Source organism: Podarcis gaigeae (assembly GCF_964106915.1).
Source record: "Podarcis gaigeae genome assembly, chromosome: Z".
In the NCBI taxonomy this organism is placed as follows: Eukaryota; Metazoa; Chordata; class Lepidosauria; order Squamata; family Lacertidae; genus Podarcis; species Podarcis gaigeae.
Genome location: NC_139691.1, coordinates 14,987,904 through 15,008,214, shown reverse-complemented (window position 1 = coordinate 15,008,214; position 20,311 = coordinate 14,987,904). Strand labels below are relative to the sequence as shown.

The 20,311-nt window shown below is 43.2% G+C and overlaps 1 protein-coding gene and 1 long non-coding RNA gene across 4 annotated transcripts in view; both read left to right on the top strand.

The window, feature by feature from the left end:
• LOC310836362 overlaps positions 1 to 20,311 on the top strand; it is a 59,456-nt gene that overhangs the window by 31,000 nt on the left and 8,145 nt on the right. The gene's annotated exons all lie outside the window — the stretch shown is intronic.
• Positions 1 to 20,311, top strand: part of GFI1B (growth factor independent 1B transcriptional repressor) — a 30,060-nt gene that overhangs the window by 1,604 nt on the left and 8,145 nt on the right. The window contains exons 2-3 of one of the 3 annotated variants that reach the window (XM_083721423.1): positions 12,190 to 12,280; positions 15,528 to 15,725. The gene's annotated coding sequence lies outside the window, so the exon portion shown is untranslated. Of the gene's footprint in view, positions 1 to 11,801; positions 12,281 to 15,337; positions 15,726 to 20,311 lie in introns of those variants that run through there. The other 2 variants (XM_083721421.1, XM_083721422.1) reach the window with 2 other exon arrangements.

Here is a 20,311-nt window from a genome sequence, read left to right as displayed (position 1 = left end):
AAATCTGTTCAGTCAGCAGAAACCCATCCTCCGCTCCTTGTTGCAATACCCTGCCTGGGGTTTCCACATAATTCTTTCTACTGAGTAAATCAAACAAAGTTCTCAGTCCTTGTTGGTTAATCCATAGGTTCAGTCTTCCTGGGGTCCTGCTATTCCTTCTGGGTTGTGGGTCAGGGCTTCCAAACTTACACCTGCAGCCTCAAAACAATATATGCAGCTGCTTCAAACACAATTCCAGGACCCCCAGCTGTTTCCTCTCTGGCACATGTGGAATCTCCTCCCTGGGGCCCAGTCCACCCCATCTCCTGCCCCATATTCCAAATCAAAATCTTGCCACCAGGCTTTATCTGGGGGCACTTTCTTCAGAATCTCCAGGCCCGCCCCACCCACACAGATGTCCAGAAAACGCCTCTTTGCATACTCCTGGTCAGTGCTGGATTTATGTATAATCAAAACAAGCTTTAGCTTGGGGGCCCACTCTATTGGGGGCCCCAAAAAAATTAAAGGAAAAAACAACTCTGGATGTACATTTCCAAAATATAAGATAACAAATAAAATAAAACCTACATACAGCAACAGTGTTTTGGGTTGTGTAGGCTCCTATGACGTAAATAATTGACCCCGCCTGCTAGCCTGCTCCCTAAAATATCACTGGTTTGCTCATTTTTTATATAGTTCAACAATTACTTTGATAAAATACATATTTTGTTATGTGCAAATGGCTTTAGATACCTATTGGGTCCATAAATTACCATATAGCATATATGCAACTAAAAAAACAGCGACAATTTGTTGTTGACAAAGGACAGCTGGACATATAATGGGCCCCATTACCTTCAGTAGCTTAGGGCCTCATCAAACCTAGATCTGGCCCAGCTCCTGCTGCTAAACAAAGACATGTAACTTCCCCAGTGGCTTTCTTCCCCAGACCGCATTGCTCTTGGCAGCTCTGACTGCTAGAGTCCACTTAAGGACTGTTTATAGCATTGGGTCATTTCCTCTCCCACTCAAGGCCATTTGGAGGCATCCAAAGGACAAAAGCCCCAACGTTCCCCCCTCACCAAATCCAACAGGCACTGAAGCCTCCTGTTTCGATTCAGCTGTCTGCTCCCTGAAATAAAAAAATAAAGGTCTTATAAATGTTCATAAATGTACTAAGCAAACACGTACATAAATATATAAACCACATGTCTAAAGCAGCACAGGAAAACAGCCCTGGAACCATTTTGACTCTCAAACTGACCAAATGTTTTCTCTGCAAGGTTGAAGGAAATGGAAAAGTCTCTCCATTGTCTTTTCATTCACAAATCCTGTCTTAAGGGTATGTCTGTGTATGAATAGGGTGAGCCTGTGACCTGGCTTAGGAACTAAGTATTTGTCATTACAAAAGACTGGCCAGGCTTCCCAGGATATCCAATTAAGTGACCCTTAACAGGTCTGCCAGAAGAGATAAACAACGCACTCAGATTTCTGTTGTAGACCACCCCTTCTGTGATATAGGTATGATGTATCTGGGGGGTGGTCTTGAGCTACACTCCTTCTGTGATGGATGTATGATGTTTCTGGGGTGGTCTTGGACTCCAGGGCGGCCAATTTAAAATGTCTATATAAGGGCGGGCACACCTGGGTTCTGGGTCCCTCCTCCTTTCCTGTGTTAGAGGGGAGCACCCTGTTGCAACAGTTCAACAAAGATCAGGCTTGCGAGCTGCTTCACTTCTCAGTATTCTCTGGTTGGCCTCTTGTTTTTTCCTCCGACTGATGGAGAATCTGCAAAGGACTCTGTAAGGGCTCTTGTATCCCCCATAAGGGAATAAGGGCAGATTTTCGTTTATTATATCCCCTTTCTCCTGGCACCCCTGAAAGTAGCCATCCAGCAGTCACCCACTGTTCTTCTGGCTTCTCCCTGAGCACAAAGGAAGCTGCTGCCTCTTCCATGGGTAGACAGACCAGCATTTACTGCCTTCCTCACAGGTGCTGGTGCCTCTTCCATTTCCTCAGGCACAACTTCCAACTCAGTGGGAGCCAACTGCTCCCCCACTCCAGACAGCTCATACTTGTCTCCATTGCCTTCAGCTGCACGCTGCAACTCCTCACAGTCCAAGCCCTTCAACTGCCCACCCACATTCTGGATATTTCTGGCCACCCTGGGCGGTCTGACAGCTAGACTCCCAGATCACTCCCTGACCCTTGTAGCATCTCACCACCCAGCAGGGCACTCTCCCCACATGTGGTGTAGAATTCAACTAGTAGCAATTCTTGCTCTTTGGCACTTCCATTTTCTCTTTTTCTGCTGGAATGGAGTCACATTTTTGCTATGCAAGGAGACTTCTCCCCCACTATATCACCAGCTGCCTCATTTCATCAAATCACTGCTCCTGGTGCTTTTCCAGGCTAACTCGAACTGCTCAAAAGGTGTTACTGTTTCTCCCCTCCATTGTTACCTCAGGTGGATGTTGCGCCTACGTCAGGCAACCTATGGCCCGGGGGCCAGATGCAGCCCAATCGCTGTCTCAGTCCGGCCCACAGACGGTCCGGGAATCAGCGTGTTTTTACATGAGTAGAATGTTTCCTTTTATTTAAAATACATCTCTGGGTTATTTGTGGGGCCTGCCTGGTGTTTTTACATGAGTAGAGTGTGTGCTTTTACATATTTAAAATGCATCTCTGGGTTATTTGTGGGGCAGAGGAATTTGTTCATCCCCCCCCAAAAAAAAACATAGTCCGGCCCAGCATATGGTCTGAGGGACGGTGGACCAGCCCACAGCTGGAAAAGGTTGCTGACCCTTAGCCTACGTCTTTCTCTCCAGAAGCACAGGTCCCACATTTGACACCAGTGTTACAAAGGTTCGACACCAACCCCCCACTCTCTGCTGAGCGGTAGCAAGATTCCAGGGGGTTCCAGACACTCACCCAAAGTTTGTGCCCCTTTGGAGAATTGAAGATGTGGAGGAGACGGTCATAGCTTTAATAAATATGATATATTCACATATTTACACCTTCAGTCTTCATGGAGTCCAGATCTTATAGCATGGTCATCTCAAGCAGAGCTTGTTCCAAAAGCAGCACAGCACCGGAGTCAAAGGCATCTCTCCATGTCAGACTTCCAGCCTGCTCAAGGTGTATCTCTCTTTGCTCTCCCCTACTTCTGTTCAGTGGGACGCAGGTGGCGCTGTGGGTTAAAGCCTCAGCGCCTAGGACTTGCCGATCGAAAGGTCGGCGGTTCGAATCCCTGCGGCGGGGTGCGCTGCCGCTGCTCGGTCCCAGCGCCTGCCAACCTAGCAGTTCGAAAGCACCTCCGGGTGCAAGTAGATAAATAGGGACCGCTTACCAGCGGGAAGGTAAACGGCGTTTCCGTGTGCAGCTCTGGCTCACCAGAGCAGCGATGTCACACTGGCCACGTGACCCGGAAGTGTCTCCGGACAGCGCTGGCCCCTGGCCTCTTGAGTGAGATGGGCGCACAACCCCAGAGTCTGTCAAGACTGGCCCGTACGGGCAGGGGTACCTTTACCTTTACCTTTACTTCTGTTCAGTACACCTTGCTCTAAAAACCTCTCTTTTACTGTCACATCAAACACACTTCCCATTGTTGTAAGCCATTACCACATTTATTGTTGCCCTTTGGGCCACCACCACACCACCATCATGGCAACCTCTGTCTGCCCAGGCCCAATATTCCTTCTAGAGGGGCCATCAACACTTTTTGTCATGCTAACACCTCTGTCTCATGTGAGGCTCTGGCTTGGAAGGAAGCTTAGCCTGTACTTTTCCACTGACCTCCAACCTACCCTTCAATACTCCAAATAAAATCCTACCATTTACTAATTTATAGAGTTTAGGGAGACTCCCTTTTCAAATCTATAAAACCATGTTCCCCTGGTCCCTCCCTAGTACAGTATATTGGCCTAGTTTAACAGATTGGAGGAATTTAGATAATAGGCTGGTCAGCTCTTGATGACAGAATTAGCTTCATTTTGTTCACGCTGTGTTATTTTGCTAAATACTCTTTCACTGCTGCTTTGTGCTGTAGTCAAGACTGCTATTTAATAAAAGCAGCTAACTTCCCTCCACTTGTGTTGCTATTGCCATTGAACCCAAAATAACTCTTCACCTTTGTCCAAATGTTTTGAAACTTTGGAAAAAACTTTGAATGGTTAACTTATTAACTATGTTTAAACAGAAACTAAAGCTTGAATGCTGTTTAAAAGAGAAAAAAGGCTCATTTTCTATAGAAGTGAAAGCAATTAAACTGGAATAACCGGAAAATATAAATATATTGAAGGTACCCAGAGGTTGGGACATGATATTTACAAGAAAATATCCACTTTAATGTACCTCATCATTTACTTGTTTAAAATAAGTTTGATTTTTATGCTTATGATTTACTCTATACCCATAGTACCACTGGAGTGCCCTCTACTGTTAAAAGAGGACACACACCAGGGTGTAAGTTCTAAAGCAGGGGTCAGCAAACTTTTTCAGCCATGGGCTGGTCCACCGTCCCTCAGACCATGTGGTGGGCTGGACTATTTTTTTTTGGGGGGGGGGGGGAATGAACGAATTCCTATGCCCCACAGATAACCCAGAGATGCATTTTAAATGAAAGGACACATTCTACTCATGTAAAAACGTGCTGATTCCCGGACTGTCCGCGGGCCAGATTTAGAAGGCGATTATGCCACATCCGGCCCACAGGCCTTAGGTTGCCTACCCTTGTTCTAAAGCATGGGTAGGCAAGTAAGGCCCAGGGGCGGACCGCGGACAATCCGGGAATCAGCATTTTTTTACATGAGTAGAATGTGTCCTTTTATTTAAAATGCATCTCTGGGTTATTTGTGGGGCATAGGAATTTGTTCATTTTTAGTATTTTTTCAAAATATAGCCCCCCACAAGGTCTGAGGGACAGTGCTGCAGAAAAAGTTTGCTAACCCCTGTTCTAAATGTTTTGGGTTAATTCAAAAACATGGAAAGCTTAGATTGGCAAAGGACACTATTGCTTAATGGACAAAACGAGTTACAGGTATTAATGTAATTTCTTTAGCTGTGAAGGGGTTGGGAGATCCAATAAAATGGACCAGAATGGCAACTTATTTATTCAAAATGGATCCATATATAGCCTTTTTTTGCAAGAAACCCATAAAGCAGATAGAAAAAAAACATTGTTTACATAGTCATGGGTGGGCCAAAAGTTAATGGCAAGTAGCTCCAACAGAGGGACGCAGGTGGCGCTGTGGGTTAAAGCCTCAGCGCCTAGGACTTGCTGATCGAAAGGTCGGCGGTTCGAATCCCTGCGGCGGGGTGCGCTCCCGCTGCTCGGTCCCAGCGCCTGCCAACCTAGCAGTTCGAAAGCACCTCCGGGTGCAAGTAGATAAATAGGGACCGCTTACTGGCGGGAAGGTAAACGGCGTTTCCGTGTGCGGCTCTGGCTCGCCAGAGCAGCGATGTCACGCTGGCCACGTGACCCGGAAGTGTCTCCGGACAGCGCTGGCCCCTGGCCTCTTAAGTGAGATGGGCGCACAACCCCAGAGTCTGTCAAGACTGGCCCGTACGGGCAGGGGTACCTTTACCTTTTACCTTTAGCTCCAACAGAGCTAGAGGGGTGGGTCTTATTTAGGGTTGCCATATGTCCAGATTTCACAGACATAGGAGGAATTCAGCCCTCGTTAACAGCATCTGGCAGAAATCGCTGAAGTGTCTGGGAAATTACAGATGTATGGCAACCCATGTCGGCAGTGTCATTTTTGGTGATACTCCTTTAAAATAGCTGGAAAACTTCCCCAAAAAATTTGCGAATTTGCTCAACATGTTTCCAGATTTTTATTTTGAAATATGGCAACCCTACCTTATTAATACATTCATTATTTAAATTTCAGTCTACAAAACTATTGAGAAATTAAAATGGAAGATATATTTTTGTTCAAGACATTAATGAAACACAAAATACCACATTGGCACTTATTTATGCAAATTACCCTTTCTGCAAAACAGAAAACAAAACAAAAACCTCTGGCCAAACTGAAAAAAACTGAACCGTGTGGGCAAGGTGTTTTCTTAACCCGGAACTCTGGAAAAGGCTGACTACAGTCGGTCTAAGAACAGCCCTGTTTACAAACTATTCGGTATATGAACACCACAAAACCAGAAATAGTGTCCTGGTTTGCAAACTTTACCTCGGTCTAAGAACAGAAGCCGAATGGTGGAAGGGCACTGGCAGCAGGAGGCCTCATTAGGGAAAGTGTGCCTTGGTTTAAGAACGGCTTTGGTTTAGGAACAGATTTCCGGAACGATTAAGTTCGTAAACCGAGATACCACTCTACTGGAAAGTGGGAAATCTCTAATGTTCTGCTTGAAGACTCTGCAGGAGCTGTGCATACTCTGCTGATCACACTGGTCAAAGTGTAGTATAGTATCAACAACAGATGGTGAGCCCCATATAACAAATTATGGGCCAACTGACTCAGTAGTACTAACAAGCAGTTATTTCATACACGTGTATAGTGGTACCTCGGGTTAAGAACTTAATTTGTTCTGGAAGTCCGTTCTTAACCTGAAACTCTTCTTAACTTGAGACACCACTTTAGCTAATGGGGCCTTTTGCTGCTGCCGTGCCGCCGGAGCACGATTTCTGTTCTCATCCTGAAGCAAAGTTCTTAACCTGAGGTACTATTTCTGGGTTAGCGGAGTCTGTAACCTGAAGTGCCTGTAACCTGAAACGCCTGTAACCCGAGGTACCACTATATACCCATTCTTTACCCACATGCACTCGAAGCATAACCAATAATTTTCTTTATTTGTTTCTGGGGATGGAGAACATAAGCCATGTTTTGGTTTGTTTCCTACAGTTTGAATCACTTCCTATAGTTATAGAAATAGCTGCCAAATAAAAAAAAGAGAGTGGAAGATAAGAAGGAAACAGTTTACAAAAAATGAAAACAGATCCGTCATAAGGATGGAGGAAGTCAATTGGAAGAAAAGAAGAATTGAAATTTTTTTTGTACATTACCTTGATATTGTTTTCTCCTGTTTTTTTGTCTCATTTTTTGTTTTATGAGTGTGTGTGTTTGTGTTGTAAACTTAATAAATAAATAAATGAGATTAGGTATTTAAATTATTGAAAATGATAAAAATACAAAGCCCACCCATACAAATACTTATTTTCCAATGTTTGAAATTATAAACGACATTAAAACAATATTTCTGGTTGTAGAAACAACAGTCCTGTGAGCTTGATATAGATTTGATCTTTATAAAGAGTTCATCATCAGGATTCTAGATGCCTCATGTTCAGTGGCAGCAATGGCTGTGGAAGCTGAAATGTAGATTTTCATTGATGCTGCTCAGAAAAGTTGAAACTGCAGAGAATAATAACTCCATCTCTCCAAGTGACTTGTGGCAATCATTCATTCCCTTGGTATGTCTCTCCAAAATGTAGGATGCAAGGACTCCTGCTGTCCTTTCTGATATGATGGTAAAGTTGACTCATCACACTCAGAATAGGCAGGAGAAGATGAAGTACACTCCTTCACTCTAGTTATAGCAATGCAGAAAAAACAGTTGACGTGTTCTGGCTCAGGATTCATATTGTTATGAGTCTGTGGGGGGCTTGATTCCCCTAAACTCCTGGGTGCCAGATCCTCCTCTAAATTCCTGGGTCTAGCAAGTGTTGGGGTTTATTCAATGGACTAAAATGGACTGCCAGACACTGAATTTAGCAAGGTGCTAAAATACAGGCCTAAGGGATGTGGGTGGCGCTGTGGGTTAAACCACAGAGCCTAGGACTTGCCGATCAGAAGGTCAGCGGTTCAAATCCCCGTGACGGGGTGAGCTCCTGTTGCTCGGTTCCAGCTCCTGCCAACCTAGCAGTTCGAAAGCATGTCAAAGTGCAAGTAGATAAATAGGTACTGCTCTGGCGGGAAGGTAAACGGTGTTTCCGTGTGCTGCTCTGGTTCGCCAGAAGCGGCTTAGTCATGCTGGCCACATGACCTGGAAGCTGTACGCCGGCTCCCTTGGCCAGTAAAGTGAGATGAGCGCCGCAACCCCAGAGTCGGCCACGACTGGACCTAATGGTCAGGGTCCTTACCACTGAGCTATAGCCCATAAGAACATGACAGGTCTGTTGGACCACACCAGTGGCTCATCTACTCCAGCATCCTGTTCTCACAATGACCGAACAGATGTCTTGCCAGGAAACTGGCAAGCAGGACCCAAGTACAAGATCACTCCCCGCTTGTGATTTCCAGCAACTGGTGTTCAGAAGCTCTACTACCTCCAACCACCATGATTAGTAGCCATCAATAGCCTTCCCCTAAGTGGCATGCCCTAACTCTGCAAAAGGTCAGGCTGCAGAACTGCTGCTCTTTTTTATCACCAGAAGGGTATTGGTTCAGGATATAAAACCTAGCATAAACAGCCTTTGAAGATGGTTCTCCAATCTGGGATTGTGTCTGCATATTTCACAATTCCCTGCACATGGGATTCCATGCTTGTTTCCCTTGAAGTTTCACCTGCGAGAGGTCAGCCCATCTCAGACAGAGGAGGGGGGAATCAGTTTCTTGATGTGAACAGCCTTCTAATCCTGTCCCACTTTGTGAATTACAATTAATTTTTATTTCAGTCTTTCCCCCCCCCCCTCCTGCTGTGCTGGAGGCATGTTTATTTAATCTTCCCTTGGGAAGAGAAGGGGGGGAGAAACTTAAATTAGGATGGGGCTTCAGAAAAGGAATGGATGGAAGCAATTAGTAATAATATTTCTCCTTGACTTAATCTGCATAACATTACATCGGAATAAATAAATTGGTGCACCATTCTGGGGAAGGGGTATTTGCAAGTGAGGCTTGTTAATGGAAAGAGACGGGGTGGAGGGGTGGGTTTAGAATCCCAATGCATAAAATATCCCCCCCCCCCCAATTATATCATTACCCTTATTTCCTCTTATGAGTCCATGGCCTTTAATGATTTATTTATTTATTCTGCCTGTAATGTCTTAGAGGGCGCAGTGTGCATCAAAAGCCAGTAAGATGCTAAGAACCACCTGGCTGGATCAGACCACGCAGTAGTGTCATCTGGGCCACGGTCACACCATACCATTAAAGCCTATGGTACCACTTTAAATCGTCATGGTCCAAATGAATCCTAGGTCCAGGAATCTGGTGCTGAGAGCCATTAGGAAAACCTTCTTCTCCTCCCAGAGCTGCAATTCATTTCCGGAGTTCCCTGGGATTGATCACTAAGCCACTCTGATCATTACAGATTTCACCTCTTCGTCTTTGGTCTTCCAATCTAATAATATGTTACACATCTTTTTTAAAAGCTTAGTGTTTTCATCTACAGTTTCTTTTTGGAATCTAGATACTGTGTAACTGAACCCCTTTTTATTTATTTTTATTATGCTCAAGTGGGCACAAGGTTTAGGACATAACATACAAATGGAGGACTGGGAGAAATTATGGAGAGTGAATCTGAAATTTACTGATTGTACTTTGTTAAAAGAGAATTATATGAAAATGATGTACCGATCGTATATTACACCTTTGAAAATGGCTAAAATGTGTAAAACTGGCACCAATAAGTGTTGGAAGTGTAAAAAAAAGGAAGGCACCTTTTTTTATTCACGGTGGAATTGTAAAATAATTAAAAATTACTGGGAAATGATATATAATGAAATTAAAAAAACGTTTAAGATAACTTTAAAATCCATAAGCTTTTTTGTTAGGTATTTTAGGTCAAGATTTGCCAAAACTAAAACAAAAATTCTTTATGTATGCTACAACTGCGGCAAGGATGTTATTAGCACAAAGATGGAAAAGTGATAAAATATGAACTAAAGAAGAATGGCAAGAAAAACTTATGGAATATGGTGAAATGGCAAAACTAACTGAAAGACTCCGAAATAAGGACAACAGAGATTTTTAAAAAGATTGGGAACCATTTACAGCATATTTACAGAAACAAGGCAAAGAATTGGACTCACTAGCAGGCTTTGAATAAACACCGACAATTAACAAAATAAATATAGTAATTATAAATATGACGTTAATATGAGAATGATAAGAATGAATGATAAGAATATGATTTAAAGATACCAAAAAGTTGAGAAAAAAGTCGAATAAGCAGGAGAAGATATGATGTTAAAATAAACAAGAAGAGGAAGTTGAGGGAAGTCGCATGGAGGAAGGGGGAAACTGGGGAATGATGTTATACAATGTGATATTTTTATGTTTATAAATGTAAAACCCTATTTAAAAAAAAAATCATTAAGCCACTCTGAGAATTGTAGCTCAGGGAGGGATATAGGAGTCCCCTAAGAACTGCCAGCACCCTTCACAAACCACAGTTCCCAGAATTCTTTGGGGGAACTGAGCACCAAATGTATGGTGTGAATATGGCATACCTCTTTGACTTGAACATCGTGCTAGTACTGTGGTGCAGGAGTGCAGAACTTTTGCCCTCCAGATATTGGTGGATTACAAATGTTTCCATTTCCATTTCATACAGATTATCGATGACTATGAGCCACAGTGGCTATGACAGTGGCTCCTCCACTGCACTGCCAGAGGCTGCATGCCTCTGAATGCCTGTTGCTGAGATTCACAAGTGGAGAGTGTTATGTATTGAAGTTCTCACCCTGGCCACCAGGAGTATCGTGTAGAGAGTTTTCACTCAGGTTCACGTCAGTTATTTTAGGCGGAAACCCTGGGTTGTTGTTGCTACAATGTTGACAGCCGGCTGCCTATAAAAGCAGTCTGGCTGAGCTGTTTGCTGTTCAGTTCTGTTTTGGCTTGTGAATAAAAAAGAGCTTGTGAAGAATCGCTGTGTCATCTGATATGTTCACCCACAACTTAACAGAGAGAGTGCTAGAGTGCCAGGGCTGGCCAAATACATTTTGCAGCCTGAAGCAAACCATAAAATGGCGCCCCCTTGCCCCACCTTTCTCACTTTTACCAAAAACAAACATTTGAATAGCTGGGAGCTGAAGAGGCGTTTTTTGAGCTCTTTCCATCAACCTGCAGCCTGGGACATTTGGGTAGATGGAGATGGTCAGCACCGCCCACAGATGTGGCTACTTCAAGGCTCCCCTCCAACTGCCCATGGTGTTTGAAAAAGAACAGCACTGTCTCCTCCCGCCCCTTAATAATAAAAAATAAATAAATAAAGAGGACAGTTTGACTTCCCAATTCTGATTAAAAATACCCCCAATGCAAACCCATTACACCTACCAGCTACCTCCCACAGGCCCCCATTCAAGGATGCAGCCCTGGGAGCATGAGGCAGGGTCAGCCTGAACAAAAAGTAAAAACATGTATAGGATTGCAGCCTAAAGATTTTCTAGGATTTAGTTTAGCATAGGCCTCTGTTGCTTGGCCCTGAACATCAACCTCCTTATAAGGAAAGCAAGCTGATTTTCAGGCTGATTAGGAAGCTGCTAATTCCCCTACCCAAGGACACTTTTTAATGTTGGGCAAAAAGAAAAAAGCAATCAACACAATAGCCAAAACGGAGATCCTGCAAGAGATTACCGCTTCATAGAATTGTAGAGTTTGAGTGAATCCAGCCCCCTGCACTGCAAGAACCACAGCTACGATTTGTAGATTTACTGCAGCATGCACTTTGTGGCTATAATCCAGTGCACCCATCTTGGATGTGTGCCTTGTAATTATTACTATCATTTTATTATCCCAAAGGGTAGCAGTGTTGTGCTATAGCAGAAAACAACCGTGCAAAAGTCCCACGATGACTTCACAAATTTATACTGTAATATTTATTGATAAAATTTCAAATCACTAAAGGGAATCAATGTATGTATTTTAAGGGTGCAGAGCAAGGTCCATTGAGCTCATTTGCATCTACTTCAGAGTAAGAGCAGTTTCATTTATTTTCATGGAATCCTGAAAGTCCTTACCTGGGAGTAAATGTCACTGAATTTAGAAGGGGTTGGTTCAAAGTTGGCATAGTTAGGTATGAACTGCCCCTCTCGCTGCTGCATCTCTCTTCCCTGAGAGAGGGAAATGTCAAGGCTGTGAAAGAGATGCAGCAGCAACAGAAAGACAGAAAAGGCCCTGAAACCTGTCAGGCACCTCTCTCAAGGCTGTGGCCTTGGTACCTCATCAGTGCGCCAGGTGTGTAATGTGCTGATTGGCCACAGTGGTAACAGTGATGCAACAGGACTCTTCTTCTGTTCTTATCCCAGAGCAGGGGTAGGCACACTAAGGCCCGGGGTCTGGATGCAGCCCAATCACCTTCTCAATCCAGCCCACGGACGGTCTGGGAATCAGCGTGTTTTTACGTGAGTAGAATGTGTCCTTTTATTTAAAATACACCTCTGGGTTATTTGTGGGGCCTGTCTGGTGTTTTTACATGAGCAGAATGTGTGCTTTTATTTAAAATGCATCTCTGAGTTATTTGTGGGCATAGGAATTCGTTCATTTATTTATTTTTTCAAAATACAGTCCGGCACACCACATGGTCTGAGGGACGGTGGGCCAGCCCACGGCTGAAAAAGGTTGCTGACCCCTGTCCTAGAGGATCATATGTAACATGAGAGAATCCTACCTCTTCTAGGTTATTGGGGGGCATTGAAGGTGATGTGTCTGAGGGCCACAATCAATAACAATAATATGGAGACATTGCACACACTTTTGTAAATCAAGAAAATCTTTAATAAAATAATAATACAGTGGTACCTCAGGTTAAGTACTTAATTCGTTCCGGAGGTCCGTTCTTAACCTGAAACTGTTCTTAACCTGAAGCACCACTTTAACTAATGGGGCCTCCTACTGCTGCCGCGCTGCCGGAGCACGATTTCTGTTCTCATCCTGAAGCAAGTTCTTAACCTGAGGTAATATTTCTGGGTTAGCGGAGTCTGTAACCTGAAGCGTATGTAACTTGAACCATATGTAACCCAAGGTACCACTGTAATAACAACAATAATATGAGAAATGTGAAATTTTTCGTTCTGTCAGTAGATGGCAGTAGCAACAGCTAAAGGTAAAGGTAAAGGTACCCCTGCCCGTACGGGCCAGTCTTGACAGACTCTGGGGTTGTGCGCCCATCTCACTTAAGAGGCCAGGGGCCAGCGCTGTCCGAAGACACTTCCGGGTCACGTGGCCAGCGTGACATCGCTGCTCTGGCGAGCCAGAGCCGCACACGGAAACGCCGTTTACCTTCCCGCTGGTAAGCGGTCCCTATTTATCTACTTGCACCCGGAGGTGCTTTCGAACTGCTAGGTTGGCAGGCGCTGGGACCGAGCAGCGAGAGCGCACCCCGCTGCAGGGATTCGAACCGCCGACCTTTCAATCGGCAAGTCCTAGGTGCTGAGGCTTTAACCCACAGCGCCACCTGCGTCCCGAGTGGCTACTTGATTATAAAACAGCTACTTGATTATAAAAACAAAACAAAAAAACCTTAGGTTGTGTTGTATGCATTACCTGTGCCTATCTCTGGTGTTTCAAGCTGAGTCCACATGACATTAGTCACAATCCATAGGCATCCAGCAGTTCCTTCAGAAATACTGTTGTTTTACGCATTTCCCCCACGAACCCACCTTCCATCTGATTTGAAAACCTGAGCCATGCTTAAGTTGAGATGCGTAAGTTTCAGACACCCATTGTACATGCCCAGATGACAGCTTTGTTGAATAAGAATTTGGGGAGGGGGGGGGTCGCAGGTGTGAGGCACTGGGCTTTGGGAAGGAGGTGGAAGGGCTCTAGGACCCTGCCAGAACTTTATGTCTCATTCCGAAAGCGACAAGGCAGCCTGCAAGTTCCCTGTCAAAGAACTCTTGCAGTCCACTTGCTATGAAAAGTTGGACTACCCTGCTCTAGATCAAAGCAGCAGTTCAATCTTTTCAAGGCGCTGGGAGTGGGATATAGGAGTTTGTGGGGGCATCATTTGGGCGGGCTTTTCTTTGGCCCTCGTATATGTGTGGTTTTGTTCTTTTAAAATTGTTGCACTTGATAATCAGTCTGTTAGGCCATTTTATTGTACAGTGGTACCTTGGGTTAGAAGGGATGCTGGTGGCGCTGTGGGTTAAACCACAGAGCCTAGGACTTGCCAATCAGAAGGTCTGCAGTTCGAATCCCCGTGACAGGGTGAACTCCTGTCGCTCGGTCCCTGCTCCTGCCAACCTAGGAGTTCGAAAGCATGTCAAAGTGCAAGTAGATAAATAGGAAAACGGCGTTTCCGTGCGCTGTTCTGGTTGGCCAGAAGTGTCTTAGTCATGCTGGCCACATGACCCGGAAGCTGTATGCCGGCTCCCTCGGCCAATAAAGCGAGATGAGCGCTGCAACCCCAGAGTCGGTCACGACTGGACCTAATAGTCAGGGGTCCCTTCATCTTTACCTTGGGTTAAGTACTACCTTGGGTTCATTCCGGAAGTCCGTTCTTAACCTGAAACTTCTTAACCTGAAGCACCACTTTAGCTAATGTGGCTTCCCGCTGCCACCGCGCCACTGGAGCATGATTTCTGTTCTCATCCTGAAGCAAAGTTCTTAACCCGAGGTAATATTTCTGGGTTAGTGGAGTCTGTAACCTGAAGCGTATGTAACCTGAAGCGTATGTAACCTGATGTACCACTGTACTCCATTCTGTATTTTGTTGTTTTAATATGTAGTTCACAGCTTTGGGGGACTTCTGGGGTGTTGAAAAGCAATATATGAATAAATTATTGTAATAGTAGTAGTAGTAGTAAATTTACTATGTATTTTGGAAAGTTGTTTATTTGTCTGATGGCTATGCATGCAAACACCTCTTAAAAGATTGCAAGCAAATTTGAACAATGGTCCTTGACATTGTGGAGCGGCTTTAAGTCTGTATTTAGATACAATTGTAGTGTTTCCCATTTAGAGGGTTCAAAGCACTTGACCAATCCCTCTTTCATAATACCAGAACTTGTGATTATTCAATGACACTGAATGTTAGACAGATAGCCATGGCTATGTTCTGCTTCCAATCTTCTGAATATCAGTTGCTGGAAACCACAGGAGGGAAGAGTGCTGTTGTCCTGCTTGCAAGTTTCCTACAGGTGCCTGGTGGCCACTGTGAGAACTGGACTAGATGGGGCTATTGGCCTGCCGCGGCAGAACTCTTATTATCTTCTTATTATTTCAGCTTTGCAAGGCAGGGCGGTATTATTATAATTCCCCACATTGCTAGTTATGGGGTGGGGGTCTGAGGAAATGGATGGATTTTGTAAAGCCACCCAATAAATTCATCATGACTGACATGAGTTTAACATAAATGCCCTAAGTGAAAAAATAGCAACACTACTTTTCCTTCACAAAGCCCAGCATGTTTTTCAGTTGTGTATGTTTGGGCAAATTATATTTTCCTTTGCCATTTCTAGAAAATCAGTATCTTGAAAGAACACTCTACCAAATAAAAAATAAAAAGTCACCAACCGTCTGTGAAAGGGTGTCACTTCTGGGACTTGAGCAACACAATATTCTCTTCAAGGTCGTGAAGCCTGGGAGGTTTTGATAAGCAAATACTGTGGAGGGGTTTAGTTCCTCATTGGCTGCCTGGTTCACCACCAGATTTTGACATGAGTATAATCAGATTGAAAAATCAGGGAGGAGAATGAGGTAAAGTGAAGAAGGGGAAGAAAGAGGGAGATGTGTCTAACTTCAGCTGACAGCAAGACTGTGGAAAAGTCATAGAGAAGGAAACTTCACTGTGAGGATCGTCCCTGAGGGAAAAAAACAAGTCTACTTTCAGCAATTCTGCAATAACAGGTAATTTCCCCCCTTCACTAATAATAATAATAATAATTTTTTAAAGGATTGTATCCAAAGTTTTCCAAGTAGCCCCCTGAAATTAATGGGCCAAGTCATGTCCATATTTTTCAATGGATCTACTCTAAGTAGGACCAACACTGAGTAAGACCTACAGTTCACTTCCAAGAGCTAGGTTAAAGCTTGTATTGATGTAATAGAAACCAAATCTTCTGAAAAGCTGTGCTGGAAGAGGGTTGCAGATAGAAGTTACTATATTTTTTTGTTTGGGCAAGCCTATTCGGACATGTAGAAAGCGGACATGTATCTTAATCTAGGTGGTGTTTTTTTTAAGCTTAACCTGTTTTTAACGTGATCTCTTTTTTTTACTGGTAATTATATTATTTTATTAATTTTTCTAAACTGCTTTGAGATTTTATTACAACCAAGAGGTGTGTAAATCTTGTGACATTAAATAAATACCAAATTCAGTGAGGCTGACTCCCAGGTAAGTGGGGTTACTCTACAATTCTATGATTCTATAATTCTACACTGGGTTAAATCTACCTTCAATTCTACTCAAGAGGAGACCTATTGACATTAATGGGCACAACTAACTTAGGTAACTCTGAGGAGGACTTCATAGGTTCCAAGCCATAGATTTCAATGGGTCCGCCCTGTGTACAGAATTGGTGTAGTATGGAGTTTCAGACTAGAACCTGGGAGAGACCAGGGTTCAAATCCTGCCTTAGCCATTAAGCTCAATAGGTGTGACCTTGGGTCGGTCACTGTCTCCCAGCCTAACCTACCTCACAGGGTTGTTGTGGGGGTTAAATTAAGAGTGGGAGAAGAACTGTGTAGGCTACCTTGAGCAAATTGGAGAAAAGGTGGGAAATAAATGCAATAAATTTAGTTGGGACTTTACCCAACTGTCCCATGATGTTCCCAGCCAGGGTTAAGCCTTGTTAGCACAGGAGAAATAAGGTTTTAAATAAATAACCTAATATCCCTGAGTTTTACTGCTTGGGGAAAAACATGAAATAACAAAATAATTAAGAGAAAGTATTGCAAGGAGTTGGATGTGATGTCCCCCTGGTCCATTCCAACTATACAAATCTATTATTTTATAAGCCATATTACGGAATTATTGGAAAACAATGCTGGACTGCTAGGATGGTACTGGGAAGCACAATCCCTTCTGACGGTCTCAGGAAAGCAGGTAAAGAATTGCAACCCTAACCTACTGTAAGTAAATTAGGAAGAGAATTAAGGCTGCACTCCTTTAGTCAACAGCTGTGAGTAATTGCCACTGAACAGTTTTCAGTCAGAGGATTTCAGTGCAAAAGGAAAAGGTCCTCTCTCTGCTCATTTTATATTGGTTATAAATTCTATTTTCAGTTGTTGTTTTGTGCCTACTGCTTTTAAAACCATTTTAGTTTTAAATATTAAAAAAAAAACTTTTTTATGATGTGACTGTTTAAATAGCCTTGAGACATATGTGTGAAAGGCAATCTAATAATAATAATAATAGTTCTCAAACTTTTTTATCTGGGCCATAATTTCAGAATAAATATTTGTTCAAGACAGTCCTTTTTTTTAATTGATAAGAAATAAATAGGAAAGCAAAAATAAACAACTCCTGATATATAGCATAGATAATATTGATTTATAACATAGAACACAACTACTTTATAATATTATCATGCGGCACCCAGAAAGTATAAAAACTCAATGAGAGGTGTGAGCTTGCAGTATCTCATTTTGAATAAATAGCTATCCATATTCTGCAAATAAAAAAGTTATTTTGATACTATACTAAACTACACTGAAATGTTTAGATGTTTCTTTGACGGTTCTTGAATCTTCCCAGTACACTTGCTCTCCTCTCCTGCCAAACCAGGACTTAGCAACACTAAATTTTGTTGCTTATCATACCATAGATGACCTCCTGTCACCGATAAATTCTCAATTATGTGCTATGATGTTGTAGTATCTTTTCTCTCTCAAAAAACCACACTCGCCCACAATCTGTGCTTCTTGTCTTTCTCACACTTTGGGTGGGGGACAGCCAGAATTGTGAGTTGCTAGGCCAATTGCTAGAGAGGACGAGAAGGTGGCTTTGAGTACCATTGTCTCAGCCTAACCTACCTGACCGGGTTGTTGAGAGGATATAATGGAAGAAGGAGTTGGGGGAAGAAACAACCATGTATGCCACATTGAGATCCTTGGATGAAAGATGAGCTATAAATATAATAAGCACAGTGGTACCTCAAGTTACATACGCTTCAGGTTACATACGCTTCAGGTTACGGACTCTGCTAGCCCAGAAATAGTACCTTGGGTTAAGAACTTTGCTTCAGGATGAGAACAGAAATCATGCTCCGGCGGCATGGTGGCAGCAGGAGGCTCCATTAGCTAAAGTGGTGCTTCAAGTTAAGAACAGTTCCAGGTTAAAACAGACCTCCAGAATGAATTAAGTACTTAACCCGAGGTACCACTGTATATTTTTTTTAAAAAGCCAACAAAAATTAACCAGATGGGGGCTGTTTCAAAATGTTGTATCCCATGTCAATTCCATTCAGAGTAAACCTATGGAAATTAATGTACATGACTGATTTAGGTCTATTCATTCCAGTGGGTCTACTCTGAGTAGAATGCATATTCACACCATACATTGCCAAATTAAGCAGTCATGGCTTCTGGGAGCCGGAGTTTGTTAACTTTCTAAGAGTTGCTAGGAGACCCCATTTCCTGTCCCAGAGCTACAGTTCCCAACCCCTCTTCCTAGGAAATTATGGAAATTTTAGGTCTGAGGGGGGAATACAGGCCTCTGAGCAACTCTCAGCACCCTTAACAAACTGCAGTTCCAGCATTTTGGGGGAGAAGCCACGAGTTTCTGAACTGGTGGGAAAGTGCTTTCAATGTATAATGTGAATGATGTCTAAGTTGGCTACAATCCATATTGACTCGAGGGCAGTCAAAATATCTTTACAGTTAAACAGACCTGGGAGACAGGAGTGGTGGGAGCAGAGACAATCTTGAGAGCCTGGATTGAGTACATATTTCCCAAGGCAAAATATAACATTTGTTTGTACGGTTACTGAACGGAACAACTGGAGGAGAAAATGCAAACAACCATGCAAATGAGAGACTACTTGATTGCCTTCCAGTATGTTACCTTGAGGTTCTTCCATGGATTATGTTACTTATCACAAGGCAGCTGGGTTTAGTGGGGGGAGAAGAGATTTGCTTGTGCATAATTTATGAGGTATGTGGGAAATAAGAGCTATGCAGTGTCCAGGGAGGACATTTGGAACTCCAGAAAAGAGGGCACAGATTTGTATAAACTTTGCATATGGCTAATGTTTATGTACGGATGCAAAATTAGGAATAATTCCTGAAGCTTTCAATAGACAATAATCTCTTGTGCCTAAATTTGTGGCTCATGTACTGTTATTTGGCTCTTTGCACAGAGATTCCTGTAAAGAATTAATCACTCCCTTAGTAGTAAGTCTCAATCAGGGCATAATTCTGTGACCTTTCTCAAAAAGGATGTTGCAGAGTTGGAAAGGGTTCAGGAAGGGCACTCCTCTGTGAGGAAATATTGCAGCGACTGGGACTCTCTGGTTTGGAAAAAAGGCGAGTAACAAGTGACAGGATGAAAGTTTATAAAAATATGTATGGCAAGGAGAAAGTGGACAGAGAAAAGTTTTTCTCCCTCTCTCATAACACTAGGAATGCAGGGACATTCAAAAAAGCTGAATGTTGGCGGATTCAGAACAGATAAGATAAAGTCCTTCTTCATGCAGTGCATAGTTAGACTATAGAACCTTCTCCCACAGAAGGCAGAGAAGAGCGTTCATTTGGATGGCTGCCCTGTGGAGCAACCTCCATCAGATGTCAAGGAAATAAGCAACTATCCTACTTTTAAAAGACATCTGAAGGCAGCCCTGTTTAGGGAAGTTTTAAATGTTTAATGCGGTATTGTTTTTTTAAAATATTTGATTGGGAGCCGCTCAGAGTGGCTAGGGAAACCTAGCCAGATGGGCGAGGTATAAATAATAAATTTTTATTATTGTTATTATTATTGTTATTGCTGTTGTTGTTAAACGAGCATCAGACTAGCCACAGTGTCTATGTTCTACTGCCTCTGTCGGAGCCATCAAGCCTCTGAATAAAAGTTACTTGGAATCAATCGCAGGAGAGGAAAGTGCTATTGCACACATGTTCACGTTGCAGGCTTGTATTGTGCCCAGGCTAGTTCTTTCTCCCAGGGTTGATTTTTCATGAGTTCAGCTTGAGCAGATGGGAGGCAACATTAGTAGTAGTAGCAGCAGCAGCAGCAGCAGCAGCAGCAGCAGCAAATAAAATTTGCATAACATTATGGAATGCATCAGGGGCTACTCTGTCACCCATGGCAGTTTATCCACACATGTGGTTTTAATTATTATCAGTGCTTTTTCTGGGGGGGGGGGACACAGGGGTACGCATACTCCTAAGCATTTTGTGAATCTTAGTTTGGCCTCAGTGAGGGGCAGTATTTCAATACAAGTAGGAAAATGAGAGTACCCCAAACATTTTTAAAGAAAAAAAACATTTATGATGAT